Source organism: Miscanthus floridulus, chromosome 13 (assembly GCF_019320115.1).
Source record: "Miscanthus floridulus cultivar M001 chromosome 13, ASM1932011v1, whole genome shotgun sequence".
NCBI lineage: Eukaryota > Viridiplantae > Streptophyta > Magnoliopsida > Poales > Poaceae > Miscanthus > Miscanthus floridulus.
Genome location: NC_089592.1, coordinates 9,891,684 through 9,908,773, shown reverse-complemented (window position 1 = coordinate 9,908,773; position 17,090 = coordinate 9,891,684). Strand labels below are relative to the sequence as shown.

Here is a 17,090-nt window from a genome sequence, read left to right as displayed (position 1 = left end):
CCACGTCAAGAACGAATATTAAGATCCTTACCCTCCCGCCTGATGCGGATGCACAGGAGGATGTCAAAAAGATGGAGAAGAAAAATGCTAAAAAGAATGCCGAGAGAAAAAAATAAGAATACGTCAAATAAAAAACATAAGAATAAGAAGACCCTAATAGTGGATGGAACTTTTGTAAAGAATATTATATTTGAGGTTCTAACACATAGGCAAGGTAACAGAACATCACCAACACATACAATGTATTTTTTATTTAATTAAATATTGCACAAATAGTATCTCACTAACGCGATGTCATTGCCATGGACGCGGCGATAGCTCGAACACCGGCATCCACCGACAGCATCCAGCGAGTGTCATAACGGACATACACAAGATATGGTCAGACCCTGACGAATTCTATCCAGAGCGGTTCCTCACGGGTGGCGCGACGAACATGTGTGTGAAATATATGAAACATCTAGATAAAACACTTCCAACTTGCAACATGAAAACACTTATTATAATATAAGACCAAAACAGCTGAAATATTTATAATATACTGTTGCAATATATGTGTGAAACATATACTGCATCTAAATAAGCATATTTGTAACGTACGTCTAAAAAAGCAAATAAAACATTTTTTTTTGAAAAACAGGAAATGAAACATTTGGAACCAACGACTGCATGCAACGTTCCAGAGTGGGTCAAGTAATTAGAAGGGACCTGCAGGGCCCGCTAACCCGTCCGAATGGGCGGTCCGGGAGCTCCCAACTTGCAGCAAAAAGGAGGGGAATCGTTGATGATGTTTATATTGTATTGCGTAAAGGCTAAGGGACTAAAGTGAGGAATATATATATGTATCCGATTCTTTTGGTTCTTCAAAAAGATATTGACACGGAAATTTCTGACGCCCATTCGTTCAATGGAATTTCATCGAACGGTACCGAACAGCTCAGCAGAAACACGCCACACTCCCACTGTATTGCTACAGTTCTTCCTCGTCTGCCTCATCCCGCCACGCATGGTACCCCCCATTCGTCTCGCCTCGCCCCGTGCTCGCCGCTCCCCCCCCCCCCCCTAACCCCCTCCTCTCTCTCTGCGCGGGTAAGACCCAGGAGCTGGGATGAGTGAGGACGAGCACGCTCCGTCCACAGGACATCAGGCGTGCCGCACGCCCTATCCGTCGGCCCCCACCTCGCTGCACCCCTTCCCCTAACGCCCAGGTCATGCCCATCACTCTCTGAACATACCTCCAAAACACGAAACACTTACGACATGAAAAACTTGAATGCAACATATGTCTGAAACAGATGAAATATTTGTAACATACACTTGCAACATGTGTGTGAAACATATGAAACATCTAGATAAAACACTTGCAACTTGCAATATGAAAACACTTATTGCAACATAACACCGAAACCGCTGAAATATTTGGAACTTACTTTTTCAACGTATGTGTGAAACATATGCTACATCTAAATAAGCATACTTACAACATATGTCTGAAAAAACAGCTAAAATATTTTTTTTTTTAGAAACAGCTAATGAAACATTTGAAATGAACGATTGAAACATATGGTAAGTAATTAGAAGGGACCCTGCGGGGCCCGTTAACCCGTCCGAATGGGCGGTCTGGGAGCCGAGAGAAGAACTCGAACTACTGGATACGCGAACCTGAACTCAACCGACCGCGCACCTTACCGGCGGTGGCGGAGGCGGCTGCGGCCGCGGCCGTTGTCCGATTATCTATCCAATCCCACCGATTACTAGCGATCTCGAGTTCTTCATTCAGTTCTGTAACAGCGTCTTGCAGCAATGCAGCCCCAGCGGAGACGCCGGCGGCGGAATTGCTACAGCAGTTGTTCAAGCCCCCGGCTGAGTCGGCGCCCGCGGCGGATCGATTCGAGTCCACGGCGTGGTCCGTGTTGGTTGTCGACTTGTAGGCACCTTCGGATCCATCGGCAGCGAGCTTTGCGGCTCCATGTCCTGGAATCGTCTCGCCACTTGTGGAGCTGGATGCCCTCCTGACGGAGGCCAATGGCCTGGTCACGCCTGCTAAAGGTATGGATTCCAATTCCATTATTTTTCCATGCGTTTTTAGTGCCCTAAATAAGTTGTGTTCTCGATGTCGTCAGATCAGGTTGTCCTGGAATACTGGAAAATGTTATGAAATGCTCAGTACATACATACTCTGAAATGTTATTGCCAAATGCTTCGTATACAGACTGAAACATTCTCAGTTCGAAATGGTTCCGAATAATTACCGAAGCAACATTATTACAGATAAATACATAACAGTGTATTGCAACAACGTTGAGTTCTGCTATTTCATCTTATTAACCGGGCCTGATGTTGCTTGGCGCCTGCTGTTCCTCTTTCTTGGTGCCAGTGCCTGTGCTGCTTTCTGCTCAAAGTTTGGATCCTAGGTACCTGGATGACATGCCATGCCCTAACAACGTCAATGCAACAGCTTCTAGTTCTAGTGCTGCATTTCCTCTCCACAGTAATGCCCAAGCTCAATACACCCATCATGAACCGTTCGCCAATGCACCCACCCTACTTCCTGCCAATTGGCGGCAGCCATAAGGTAACCGTAGACCCACAGACAAATCATATTGCAAAAGGTGATACCAATTGTCAATGCTTTGATATGGTGCTGATTTATCATTTTTGCCTAGTGATTAGTGACCAATTTGCTTATACTTTATCAATCATGTTTCCAATCAGCAATGCCAAAAACCATTTTTTTAGTGAATGGTAGTGAATATTCTCCTCCTTCTGAGTCGATCTGCAATTATGTGTTAATAATACTGAATTAGAATGATAGTTTGACTTGGATATTGTACTTCAGATGACTATGCATACAAAGCCTTTTTTTTTCTTTATTACATTGTCTTGCACCTACGGGCATGACTTTTTCATGTCAAGTATTATGCACGTTACCCACAAGTTGTGATTCCTATTTATGAGGGTTCATTACTCCCATTTCACATTTTCAAGGTTTCCAAGATGGCTGGGTTTCACTACGAGACTTTTTAGGAAACGTTTAATAAGATGCAGCCTTCAATCTAGGTGAATGATACCATCCTCCTAAGGACGAGTACCCTGTAGGCATACAATCATCAAGACGTCAACCAAAGGCAGGCTGAGCATCATTCTTAAAACCTAGAACCCCCCTCTAGTGTATTGTAAGCTGCTATCAAATTAGACAAACTCAAGTAATTAGTTAAGACCAGATCCATAGTCTTGTGGTTGCACAGTATATCCTAAGTGGCCACTCCACGAACTGGTCATTACGGCAGGTAGATATAAGCATCTCTAACGAAGACCTAGATGCTAACAAAGCCACATTTTAGTTACCACAGTTGCATACACCATTAGTTACAAATCTGCACATATATCATCCATGTCGCCAAACAAAAAGACTTAAAAGTTATTGATGTTCGTAGTTTTTAAGGTTTGGCCAAATCTTATCGGGAACATATTTTTGTGACTGGAGGGAGTATTTAGTGAGGGGAATCTCCATTAATTGCAACGAGACTTTACAGTTGTAGCTCTACACAAGAAAACATCCAAATTAAAAAAAAAACAAGTAAGTGGTGTTAAAAGCCATCTAACGCCAAATAATAAAGCTTACAAACCTTAGAAAAGACATGAAGAAAGTTTAATCTGTAGGTTGAGAAGCTTTCACTTGCTTTATGCCGTTGTCCCGTATGTGTATGGTTGAATGCTGCTTGCAAAATCAGGATGCATATCAACAAAAGTTACTGTATTTAGGGACTCGAGATATCTGAAACCAACTGGAATCTCTCGTAGCTCCGGGAGGCAATGCATGTTTAGATGTTCAAGGCTGGCCAAAGCTCCCTTCTGTATGCGTATTTGATTGAGATGGGGCAAATTCTTCAAGTAAAGTTCCTTTAAATTCAGGAACCAGTCTGCTTGGAAGTATAATTCTTGGCCGGTGTATGCCCGTACAAGAGATAACTCAGTCAAGTTTGACAATTTAGAGAGGTGTGGTACTGAACTTTCTGAAAGCTGACTGTAATGTAGCATTAGCCTAAGAAGCCCATTTCCGTGATTTAAGAAAAAGGGCGCTGTCAAAGTTCCTTCTGACAATCGTCCAACCAAACGAAGGATTTGAAGGGGATTTGGAAATGTCAAATCATCCAGCTGTAGCAGCTCATCTTCGTTGCATGCTTCTATCATTAATCCCGACAGCTGGCACATCTTTGACAAAGAGCCACACAATTGTGCACAGTAATTACTCCTTACATCACAAATTACAAGGCTTCTCAGCTGGGATAAATTTCCAAGTTTTGCAACAAATACTTCACTTGCTTTAATGGTCCACAGAGTTTGCAGTTCGATCAAACTCCACAAGCCCTTAAATGGTTCCATAGCTTCCCAAATTTTGAAACTGTTGTAAGTTACATCATGCAACCGTGAAACTAGAAGATGTCGCAATTTCTTCAGTTTTGAAAACCCTTCTGGGAACTTCACTAACTGCGCATTCTCAATACTCAATGTTTGTAAGTTTTGAAGCTTTGTAATAGATTTAGGGAGTTATTTCACTTTGGTGTCATCGAGGCACAAAAGCCTAAGGTTGAATAGCTCCCCAATTGAACTAGGAATGGTCTCAATAGGCAAGCCTGATAAGTCTAATACTGTGAGGTACTTTGGTTTGGAGGAAATAGAAGAATACCACAAAGATGATGCCCTGCTGGTGTCAAACGTTATGAAGGTGCGAAGCCTGGATGCATCAATGTTTGATGGAATGCCCTTGCTGCATTGGAGCACAGCCACTCTTCGAGAATCTGATCCCACTAGCATTGCTTCATTATTTCCATCATAAATTGTACTGAAACCCTCTCTTTTAGATTGGAAAATGGCTAGTTCACGCACAAGATCATGCATACGAATACATTTAATCCTACCAAAGCTGTTTCTCTGTGCAACGTGAAGCATGCTCCGTCGTACAAGTTCTCTAAGATAACTTTCAGCAATGTCTTCTAAGCTGCATGTCCCTTTTTGTTCAATAAATCCTTCAGCTATCCACAATCTAATCAATCTCTTTCTGTGTATCAGATAATCTTCTGGAAACATAGCACAATACAGGAAGCAGTTCTTCAAATAGTCTGGTAGGTATTTATAGCTTAGATTTATGATTTTCTCCACGTGATTAAGGTTCTCATTGCTGTGTAGCTCCCAAATAAGCTGATCATAAAATAGCTTCCACTCATCAACATTCTTCGGTCTTAGCGACAATATGCTTCCTATTGCCACAAGGGCTAATGGCAAACCATCACATTTCTCCACAATGTTTTTACCACACTGAAGTAACTCTGGAGGGCAGATATGATTTTCAACTTTCGGAAATGCCTTCCTACAAAATACATGCCAGGAATCATGGTCACCAAGAGGTTCTACTTTAATCTTACAACTATCCTCAGCTATTGAAGCTACCTCCTCAATTCTTGTTGTGATTATTACTCTACTTCCAAGGCCATTATCTACAAGAACCTCTTTAATTCTGAAAAGAACATCAGCCGCCCAGACATCATCCAGTATGATCAAGTACCGTTTTTTATCTAGAGTTTTTATCAATTGCACTCTTAGTTCTGCACTATCCATTGTTCCAGGATCAAATGCTTTCTTATCTTTCCCGACGAGATCTGTCAGCATTTTCTTCCATACATCTTCTAGTTTATATGACTGAGAGATAGAAACCCATGCACGGCAATCAAAGTTGGACCCTTCATTTTTGTACACATTGTTGACAAGAGTGCTTTTTCCAATGCCACCCATACCCCAGACAGCAATGATCCGAAGTGATGGATCTTCAATTGATAATGAACTAATCAAGGTTTGCTTATTTTTATCAATTCCCGCAAGCTCCTCGTCACTGATTGAGTAATCATGTCCAGGAAGATATATTTCTTTTTCAGTTTCATAGCTTCCTGCGGGTATATCGGTCCCACCATCTAAGGGTTTAGTCCAGCGGTCTCTACTTTCAGATAGTTGTTTAAGCTCTTGCTTTATTCTCTTAATTTCACTAGCAATTTCATCTAGTGAAAACAGACGTTGAGGTTTCTTGGCTATTTTCTTCATGTAATCCCACCATGATCCTATCTGATTGTGTTTACCAACTACATAAATAAAATGATCTACAGTGTCTTCCATATCATAAGCCAGTCTTCGGACTTGTCCTATCCATGTTTCTATTACTTCACCTTTCCATCCCTTACGGCCAATTTCCTTAAGAAATGCCCGAATAAGCTCAAGCTCATTACTAATCAGTTTCATGTCATCTGGGAGTGCTGCTACCAACTCAGATTTCTTAGCAAGCAAAGGTTTAGCAAAACTTAGGGTCTCTCCTGCCAGAGCTATGGCAATCTTTTTCAGGACAAGAAGAACAGCAATCTCTGCCATCTCTTCTTATGTGATCGACCTGGATATTTTAGCGGAAGTCAAAGTTCACTCTTTAGCACCAATACTATTCCTTGCGCATCAAATCTACATGAATAAAACAAATCTCGTACTGAATAACAAATTGTAACTATTTTGCAAGATGTAATGCAGAAGAGAGCTAGTCCTTTTTATTCGCAGAGAGAGAGAGAGTCCTTTTGAAGTCTAATCTGCTAAAACCATTTGAAATACTTTGAGTCCTTTTGAAGTCTAATATGCTAAAACCATTTGAAATACTTTGAGGCTTGCTGGAAAAAGTCAACGTTCGGTCATAACTCATAGGTACCAGTTTCTTGTACATTGAATCTATTGTATTTTTTAGAGCAGCAAGCCAGCAAGTAGTAACAAATTTGCAAGATGTAATGAAAGTAGAGCTAGTCCTTCGAGGTCAGATCTGCTAATACCTTAAGGCTTGGAGATCTGTGGATACTTTTGGAGTAGTTGCGGTAGTTGAATAGGTGCGCTTGTTGGAGAAAGAAGATGAATAGGAAGAGGCAGAAGGATGAATCAGTGAACACTCTATCTGTCATTCCCGATGTCAGGAGGAAGAGAAGAATCATGTAAGTTGCCAAAGATCCATGCTATTTTTCTTAAAATGGAAAAACAGTGTAGGTAAAAATAGTACCAGTTTCTTCCCTTGGAACAGAGCAGCAGATTCAGCTTTTGAGAAATTCTCTGTCTGAACCTGAATAAGCATCACATGTTTGCTTGCTGCAAAAATGGGTAGCAAGCCATTATTTATCTGTTACGAAAACCAGAAGTGAAGTGGAAGCAGGATGGAGAGGCGATGAGAAACGAACCTTCAATGTCTAGTCAAAATGTTAGCCACCAGCAAAAGCAAGCACTGATTACTTGTCCTGATACATCCTGAGAGGAAAAGAGTTCAAGATGGGCAGCAAGCAAGGGGCATCGATCATAGGAGGAAGATACTAGAAGGTCCTAGAAGACACTAGAACCAATGGATCTGGGTACGATGCAAGAGAGTAGTTGTAGATGAGGAAGAACGGCAGAGAGGAATACCGTTTCAGAGTAATTTGCTCGACCCCTCTTCGCCTTTGCCGTTCATGTCCCTTTGTACATCTTTGCTATGCGCGTGTTTAGTTGCCACCCCAACTTAAAAAAAAAAATGTTACAGTAGCTATCACATCGAATCTTACGATATGTGTATGGAATATTAAATGTAGACGAAAAAAACCTAATTACATAGTTTGATTGAAAATTACGAGACGAACGTTTTAAACCTAATTAGTCAATGATTAAATATTATTTATCAAATAAAAACGAAAATACTACGGTAGCCAAATTTTAACTTTTCCTCCAACTACCATGCGCTGTGATATGTGACTCTGCTTTGTTCTGGCGACAGCCAGGGCCCACCTGGCAGCCACCATATGCATATAGGTTCGGGTACAAGCGAAGAGTTGACTCAGAGTGGCCACTGGGCACTGGGTTGGTGGTCAGTCTACACTTGCTTTTATTCCAACAGTACGATCATCGTGCAACCAACCCAGGCACGCTGGGACCCATTTGATCAATGATTATTAGGATAGGGGAAATTTATCTATATAGCTCCGTTCGCTGGTCTGAAACTGACTGAAAAATATTGTTCCGGCTGAATTGTTGTGAAAGAAAAACACTGTTACGGCTAAAAAAAGAAGCCAAACAAACTAAATATGGGGTAAACCGAATATGGCCATATCCTTGGCTAAAACTTCCTTCCCTTATCTGTTATAAATCCTGTAAATATTATTGTCCAAAGATTTTAATCTCTTTCACGCCATTATTCGGATAGTCTTGGCTAATACTCCCTCGGACAAAGAAAAATATCGCCATAGGATTTGTGCCAGTCAAACCTAAATAAATTTATAAATAATATTAGTACCATTTGTATCTGTAAATAAGTTTATTATAAAAATATATTTAATAAGACATCTAATGGTAATACATCATAAATATTAATAGTTTCTTACATACATTTAGTTGAAATATTTGATTTCTCGAGAAGACAGGAAGTAAGAATGACACTCTTTCTAGGACGTAGGGAGTAGATATCAAAAGACCAATTTGTTTGCCCTCTCTGTTCGACACAAATTTAGTTGCTCCCTTTTATGCCTACCAACCAAGCACATGATTAAGTTATACCATGCTCGCTTGATCGTATCAGCTAGGCTTATCAGTCATGGTATAATATTTTTCTCTCACAACAAAACAGTATCAGTCGGTTTATAAACCACAAAAACGATCAAGCCAACAGGGCCTTACATTATTGTACTAGTACACAACCTTGGAACTATGCTTGTAGCCGAATAGTAGCATAGGCGCAGACAACCAAAGCATTGAGACTGTCTCCAACGATACCACCCAAACGCAAAATTGGTGTTGCACAGAGTTTTGGGTAGCAAGAAACAAGCTCTAACGGAACACCCAAATAAAGGACGCATTTTGCGTACCAGCCCAATCGAAAGGCAAATAAGCGTCTCGCAAGGGAGACGACGCAAATGTTTGGCGCCGTTGTGGTGGGCCCGCGGCGAGGCGCGACTCGCGACGGGGCATGAACGGCTCGGCGAGGCGAGCCCGAGGTGGGGAGCCGCCGGCGCTTCCAGGCGGGTCCGTGGTGGACGCGGCCGGCGCGGCCAGGCAGGGCTGCTGCGGGGAGCCGCTGGCGCGGCGAGGAGCAGCCGGATGCGTGGCGCTGGAGGGCGAGAAAGGCCGTGTCGTGGACTTGACGCCGCTGGCGGTCGAGGTCATCGCCGAGAGCTTCGAGGAGTGGCTGCGCGAGGAGATCCGGCTCCGGGGCGAGTTGCAGGAGCCCTAGCAGCTACGGGTGTCCGTCGCCCGTGACCCTCGGTTGTCGGGCCCGCGGCTCGGCGCGGCGCTCTTCGCGGGGCTTGCCAAGGCCGGCTGCTCCGTCTTCGACATGGGGCTCGCCACCACGCAGGCGCCGGAGGTGTGAGGCGCCATGAACTTGGAGATGGGTGGGCGGCGGACAAACCGAGGAAGAAGAGGGCTAATTTGTGTGGCCTGTTGGAGAATCTAGATTTTAGGTACCGGAGTCTTTCTACTGTATATGACCCAAATTAGAGAATGAGTGTTGGGTTTAGGTCTCATTGTTGGAGACAGTCTGAGCAGTAGCAACCAGCAACCACACGGCCCACGGCGCTCACACAGTGAGCAACCCACCCTACTCGTCCCATCTCTATCATCTTCTTTCTCACTCAGTTGTCCATTAATGTTGGTCACCTCTGCACATTTGGGGATGAATAGCAGGAGGAATACTGACATGCTGATGTCCATTTGCTTACTTAGGCAATTGCCTTGCATGAAAGGGATTGGAATTTAACACGAGATATATGAGAATTTTTTTAGGTGACAGATAAGTGGATTTAAATTTATATGACAGTGACATGTAAGGAATTTCTTCTTGGGATGAGTAGGAGGATTATGCAGGTAGCACTGGCGCTGGACGACTTTACAGATGACCTACAAAAATGATGTTACGCCACTTGCCACGATGCCTTAGGTCCAACATGTGCGGCGGTGGATGTGGCGAGGCCCCCACACTAGAGTTGCCTTGGAGACCTAGGATCCGATACGGGGTTTCGATCGTTTGGTGTGTAAGGTGCAGTAGCGGTACTTCGGCGAGGGGTCCTGCATGGCGGTGGCCTCTTCGGTGTGGTGCGGTGGGCTTCTCTTCTGACTTCTGCCAACGCATGGCCGTGGTTGGGAGATCGACGATCGTGTGTGCGTGACCTGAAGACGATGATGGCATGGTGGGGGAGTCATGGTTGCTACACGGCTTGCAGCGAACTGCGGCGGCTAGTTCTGCATGGCAGCGACTGGTTGGCGTGGGACATCGTCGGTAACGATGGCGCTTGCGGTGAGGGCTACTTGTCGGCTCTACTCTTGGTCTATGGGGTGCGGCGTGGGGAACTGATTGGAGTTGAGTGGAGTTGGTGTGCCCGTGTTGATGTCTCAATCCAACTGGCAGTTGTTGAGTGTGGCTCGTGTCGATGTCCCAATCCGACCGGCTAGAGTTATTTTTCTTTTCCTTTTGTTTGAGTTTGTTTTGCGACGTGGTTGTTGGCCATTGTTATTTCGTTGTGCCCATTTTGGGCTTATCTTCTTTTTAATATAATCAGCAGCTCTCCTGCATGATTCGTTTCAAAAAAAAAAAAGTTACCTCCGCCTTATTTCTTCCTCTCACAGGCCACGTGTAAACTACAGTACTACACTGTAGAGTGTAGATGTCCTCCTCTCCTTCCCTTTTGACGCGAAGTGGCAGGAGCAATGACCTTCAGGACTGGTTTAGTTTCAAAAAGTTTTTCTAAAAAGTGCTACAGTAGCGATCACATCGAATCTTGCGATACGTGCATGGAGCATTAAATGTAGACGAAAAAAACTAATTACACAGTTTGGTTGAAAATCGCGAGACGAACGTTTTGAGCCTAATTAGTCTATGATTGAATACTAATTGTCAAATAAAAATAAAAGTGCTACAGTAGTCAAATTCCTAAATTTCGCCCAACTAAATAAGGCCCCAACTAGCTTGAGGAAAGAAAACCGGTAAATTACAAAAAGAGCATGGCTGGGGTAGCCACTGCAAGAGTATCAGACACGATCTATCTATCTATCTATAGTTCGATTTCTCTTGAGCTTGGAAGTTTGCGACTTGCGAGAGCCGGCCGGACAAAGATTTTTTCTTCTCCTTGCTAGCTTGTGAACGAACGAGATCCCAAAGGGGAACCCACGGTAGAACCGCTTAATCTAATATCTCACAGAAGTACTTATCCTCTATTAGACACAAAGCACTCAAGGGAGAACACTAAATTACTCGGTTCCGTCGGGCACACCCCAGGGGAAAACCCGAAAATCCATATTTTTACCATCAGGATCACAAATGAGAGAATAAAGCTTACATCATTCTTGACCATTTCTTACATCACTTTTAATACAACATCAGAGTATAATATTTATTATTATAATAGCGGAATGTAATCATATTATCAGAGTTATGAACAATTTAATTTAACAGCGGAATATAAACATGTGATCAGAATTACAGCGGAAATAATTATCTAATCTTGACATGATGAATCATTGATATGTAAACTATGATAACAGATTATAAACTTTCATTTATAAAAACATTTAATGAGAGTTATAAATAAAGACTACAATCGCAGCGTAAAGAAAATCCTCTCTAAGCCCAGCAGGAGGAATCCACACACAAAGGTCAACTCAAGCCTCCACCTATCACCTGCAACAAGAGGAATAAAACCCTGAGTACACAATTGTACTCAAGATGACTTACCCGATAGAAGGAAAGAAAAGACTCCATGGATATACAAGGCTATCTGGCTTGTAGGTTTATTGCATTTGCGGGAAGTATTACTAAGCGTGCGTCCTTATATTCATTTTTTATTAATAGCCGCATTGGTTCATTAACTAACCACTCTATGTAAGCACCTGTGCTACTTTCAAGTATGTGGTAAGCAATCAGATTTTATTTTTCTATTTCATCTTTCATCTTTCAGTTCTTACTACAGTGCTAGGCATAAGACAAGCCGTACCGACTCGGCGGTAATTCGCGAACCAATGTGCCCAGCTGGATGCCACAAAAACACACACCCTGCTTATACCCAAGGCACAAGCAGGACCAATCCATCACCCTTCTGTCCTGGGATCCTAGGTCCTCGTCCAAACTGGGACTCTAAACCTCCGCCCCTAAGTCTCGGACTCAGTGCGGTGCAAGGACCTCCTCCACCAAAAAAATAACCCTGACAGTCGGTCCGAAAAGAGCCGAAACCCACGATAAGAGAGCAACAAGTCTTCCAAGCGCTCATACCCAAATATGTGCTCGGGATAATAGATCTGTGACTTGCCTCGATGGCTTATGCAACGACCGGTCCTAAACCGACACAGACAGAGAAAGCAGTGTAACCAAGTCATGTCCTGCGTCCACGGCGACACAACCTCTCACACCCACCAATACCCAAACCATATCCCTGCCCGGTCATCATTTTTTCTTTCCAACATTTATATTTTCCAGTGACAATAATATAGTAAGATATCTCCTATCTCTCGCGAGTGACAGGCAATCACTCGACTTCTACCGGAGTCTTATAGCATAACATTCTACACGATCCTGTCATACTAGTAAGACTCATAGGATAAAGATATATATATATAGGTGGGTTTCATTCAACTCCTTAAAACTTAATGCACAAATATAATTTAAACTGCAGAAAAGTAAGGGTTATGTACCGGGGCTTGCCTGGATAAGATATATATTAAAAAGTTAGTGTATGCATCGTCAGATCATCCACCATCATCTGAATAGAAAGCCCATTGCCTGGAGAGAATACCATCTGCAGATTCCCAATCATCCTTTAATTGATCCGTTGATCCATCATCGTGCCTATATGATATGCATTGATGCAAATGCATAAACGTAATTAATCAGCGATAGCCGAATGCTTAGAAACTAGATCACGCCTCACAAGCTAACGAGATAGCTCTAACGCTGGTCTAAGTATCCATGTTGTCGAATAAGGCATTATTTCCTAATAATTATTTTAGTTATATAAACCCAAGGTGTTTCTTTATTTCACTCTATCAATTTAATCTTTATTTGAAATATGACATCATTATTTATCTAGCAACTAATTATTCTGAAGCTACAAAAATTACAGTGAGTACCTAATATTGCTAGGAGCCTACTGTACAAATTTCAGATTCAACTATATTATCAATTTATTATGGAAATTCCTATAAGTTTATATTTTACAATATTAAGTACCTTAAATTAATTATATAGCTTCCAAGAATATTATCCAACTATGTGAACAAAATATACTAATCAGGTAGATCATAATTTTAGAAGACTAACAAAATTGGTTTCACAATTTTTGGATTCCTATACCATCTTATATTGATTTTATAAGTTTCAACCATTTTAAACAAAAACCAGAAAAGAGATAGGCACTTGGACCAGCCTCGGCCAGTGCGGCCCACGTGGGCGGCCAAGAGGCCCAGACACCCGCAGCCCAGCCGGCCAGGCAGGTGGCCCACTGACGCTCACACGGGGACGGGGGCGCGAGTGGCCCAGTCAGGCGCGGCCACAGCGCGGGTAGCCCAGACACGGCAGCCAGCGGCAGGTCGGCACAAACCAGCCCAAGGGGACGAATCCAGCGACGATGGCACAAAATTGCGAAGAGGCCCCTGTACTTTCTCTAAATCCACTAAGACCCTAATGGTAAACCTATGAGTCTAGCGCTTTTGCAAAAAAAACACTGTAAAAGATGCTATTTATGCTTAAGTCCATTTCTACCTTTCCATCATCCTCAAAGCAGAGCATGGAGCAGAGGAGCTCCGATCGGCGACCAATCCCGGCCGGGAAGGCACGACGGTGGCGGGAGTTGCACGGGAACCCATCAGCGAGCTGCATGGGGACCCACGTGGCGTCGGGCTGGCCATGGCGAGACCTGAGCCGACCCCCCCAGTAGCCCACCCGCACGAGCCGTGGCGGCGGCACGACACTGCGGCGGTGCCAACCAGGCGAGCGGCTATGGCTCTGGTGATGCAGCGGGGCTGCACGGTGGAAAAGGCGTGGGCACGGCGGAGATGTCCACGGGGTGGTGCAGCACGCTCGCGCAAGCCTGAGGTGCGCCCTGGATGGCGACGGGGACACCAGTGCGCAAGCACAGGAGGAGCGGCGTTGCGAGGTGGAGCGACGCGAGTCCACACAGCGGTGGCACACGCACGAGGAGGGTGGCGTGGGCCGAGGCGGAGTCGCTCTACGACATTTGGCTGGCCATGGCGAGCGCTTCGGTTACTACGGCACAGCACGGCTGCGGCCTGGTAGGCGAAGCTGCGTGTGGCTCCGGTGAATGGAAGGCGAGCGACAGTGGTGGTGCCTCGAACTCACGTAGTACCCTGCTGTAGGGCACAATAGTGGAGACAAACGGCGCCTGGAGGGGAGCAGCCACGGCGCGTGCTACGGGGCAGCAGTGGCTCCCCGCGTGGATGGTGGTGGAAGGGGAAAAGGCGCAGCGTAAGGCCACGATGGTGCGACGCGCCAGGGCAAGGAGCGGACGCCTGGCTCGGGCGACTGCGGCGATGGTCGAGCTTGGCACGAGGTAAAGCAGAGGAGGGGACGCCGGTGCTTCACGGGCCCAGGCATGCACGTGTGCGTGAACGGGGAAAGAAACCGGCACAGCGGCACTACCATGGGCACCCTACGCTTGCGACGGCCGGCGCTGTGGATGAGCTGGAGCGGCGCGCGATGTAGGGAAGAAGAGGAAGGGCGTCAGTGCTAGCAACGGCCGGCCATGCGCACGGCGTGCAGAGACCACAACCATGGTGGTAGGGAAGACGCTCGGGAGGCAGCACCGTGGAGCAGCCGGTGCCACGCGGAACCGCTGGGCTCATGCGCGTGAGGGATCGGGGTGATGGCGCAGTTTAGGAAAGCAGTGCTGCTGCGGGGAAACGGGGACCATCGCGAGGCCACAAGCATGCGCGCACTTGCGAGGGAGGACGAAGGAGGGCAGTGCTGCAGACACAGGCGCACGACGTGGAGAGGAAAAAGGAGAGGGCAGCGCTGCGGAGTGGGAGCAATAACGGCATCATGACAAGGCCATTACTGACGGGACAATGGAGGCAGGGAAGAGTAGTACACGATAGTAGTAGCTCGAAGGTGACCGGCCGGCTTGTCCAATAGAGAAAACAGTGGATCAAGGACAAGCAGCGGTAGAAGACAAGCAAGGTCAGGGACAAGCAAGGTAGGCCGAGGCAGGGACATGGGAACTCGTGAATTGGAGCTTTGCTTGTCGGCCACGGAGACAGCGGAGGCAGCATGGACTAACGGAAGCAGACAAAAGCAATCAAGAGAGAAGTAAAAGCAAAATTCGAGGAGCATGGAGGGGGATGGATAAGGAGACTTCGCAATACAGAGAAATACAGAGCCACAATGAGAACAAGACAGGGATCAATAGCAATGCCAGGCGAGTACACATCACGCCGCGCTAGGAAAAATAAATGAAACTGCTGCGCTCTCCTTCTCGTCAGTTGGTGCTTATCAAAATAAATCCGTGAGTTCATATATATATATATATCATTCTATTTATTAATGGCTTTTATTTTATTTATAAAAGTTACTTTTCATGCTTAATCTAACAGAACAAACCATTCGCTAGAATCGTCGTTCGACAGTCCTAATTATTTCTACGCACGGCGTGATTTAACTTGAGCGTTTATTCGAGTCCACAAAACTGAGTCACTCAGGATTCGCTTATCGCCTCAAGTACTTTTTAAATTAAAAAAACAGAGAACTTGTTTCAAAAAATTTTCTTAGACCTAAATCACGGTGCTAAATAGAATCGTAACACCAGGGTGTTATAACCAACCCCCCTTAAAAATAATCTCGTCCTGAGATTCGAAGCAAGAACTAGAAGGGGAAACATGATTACATTTCATAGATCAGAGATTACACGAAAGATTACACGGCTTTGAATACTAAACCACATGGGGATTTAGGGATACATGGTTCAGAGCAACCTAATACCACCAAGACTTAATCCAGAAGTCAAGATAGACGAGGGCAATAGAGAAACAAGATAATGATTATCCAAAACATGGCGTAGTTCCAACAGATCCAGAAATCATCGACTGAGAAGTAAAACATCGTGAATCCTAAGGCCAAACCACCCAAGGGAACTTGAACTCCTTTGGCGAACCAGATCCTTTCTTCTCCTTGGGTTACACCATCACCTTAGACTAACGGGCCTAGATTCACAATAGCGACTAGATCTCGTAGCTCTGCGTCGGAATGCGAGGGGAATGGGGATGAAGTAGAAGAGCAAGAACCAAGGGCATCTTATATAGGCGAACGAAGGTGGAGCGCAACACACTAGAAGTGGGGACAACATGGATAGGGTACACAGATGGTTCATGCTGTGGAGATAAGGGCGGACATGGTGCGCTTCCTATGTGAGCAGCAGAAGGGAAATAAAGGAGAAGAGAGGGGGGTCCTCTCGACAAGGCAGGCGTGAGAGTCGAGAGCCGACCGGATGCTGGGAAAAGGAGAAACACACAGTGCACAAAGATGGCGAGCATGACACGATGCCGTGGCCACGTGAAAATGGGGCAATAATGGACCCAACACCGACGACGTTCGCAAGGCATGCAGCGAATAACCCCACATGCGTAGCACGGTCAACTAAACATAGGGCTTGGGACATGACATCCACTCAGACCTTTCAATTACTCCCGGACTATCCAAGGCTAACTTTCCTCACTACTCTTCTTTTTCTTTCCTTTACTCGACCACATCCGTCTTTCATGCAGACTGAGACCATGTCATACTTTCTTCAAAACCACCTCCTCTTGCTTACTTTGAGACAACACTAGTTTATCGACCCATTGTGGATTTCCTGTTTAAACACCTAAATATTTTCAAGGAAATTATTTGTAGCAAAAGTGGTATGGCGGTGTAACTTGGTAAAGGTACTTGGTCAACAACCTCGATACCAGCGCATGCCGAGCAGCGTCACCATGTGGTAGCTGTTCCATAGGGAGCCCTCGGTTTCATCACGGCACCATAAGCTTTTAACCAAGCAACTACTACCAACTTACACACC

At 44.9% G+C, this 17,090-nt stretch overlaps 1 long non-coding RNA gene and 1 pseudogene across 1 annotated transcript; one reads left to right on the top strand and one right to left on the bottom strand.

The window, feature by feature from the left end:
* Positions 1-1,604: 1,604 nt before the first annotated feature.
* On the top strand, positions 1,605-5,273 carry LOC136501396 (uncharacterized). Its single transcript, XR_010770255.1, has 2 exons — positions 1,605-2,049; positions 5,074-5,273. It is a non-coding gene; the product is annotated as an uncharacterized lncRNA (long non-coding RNA).
* On the bottom strand, positions 2,154-7,508 carry LOC136501395 (disease resistance protein RPM1-like; annotated as a pseudogene).
* Positions 7,509-17,090: the final 9,582 nt, after the last annotated feature.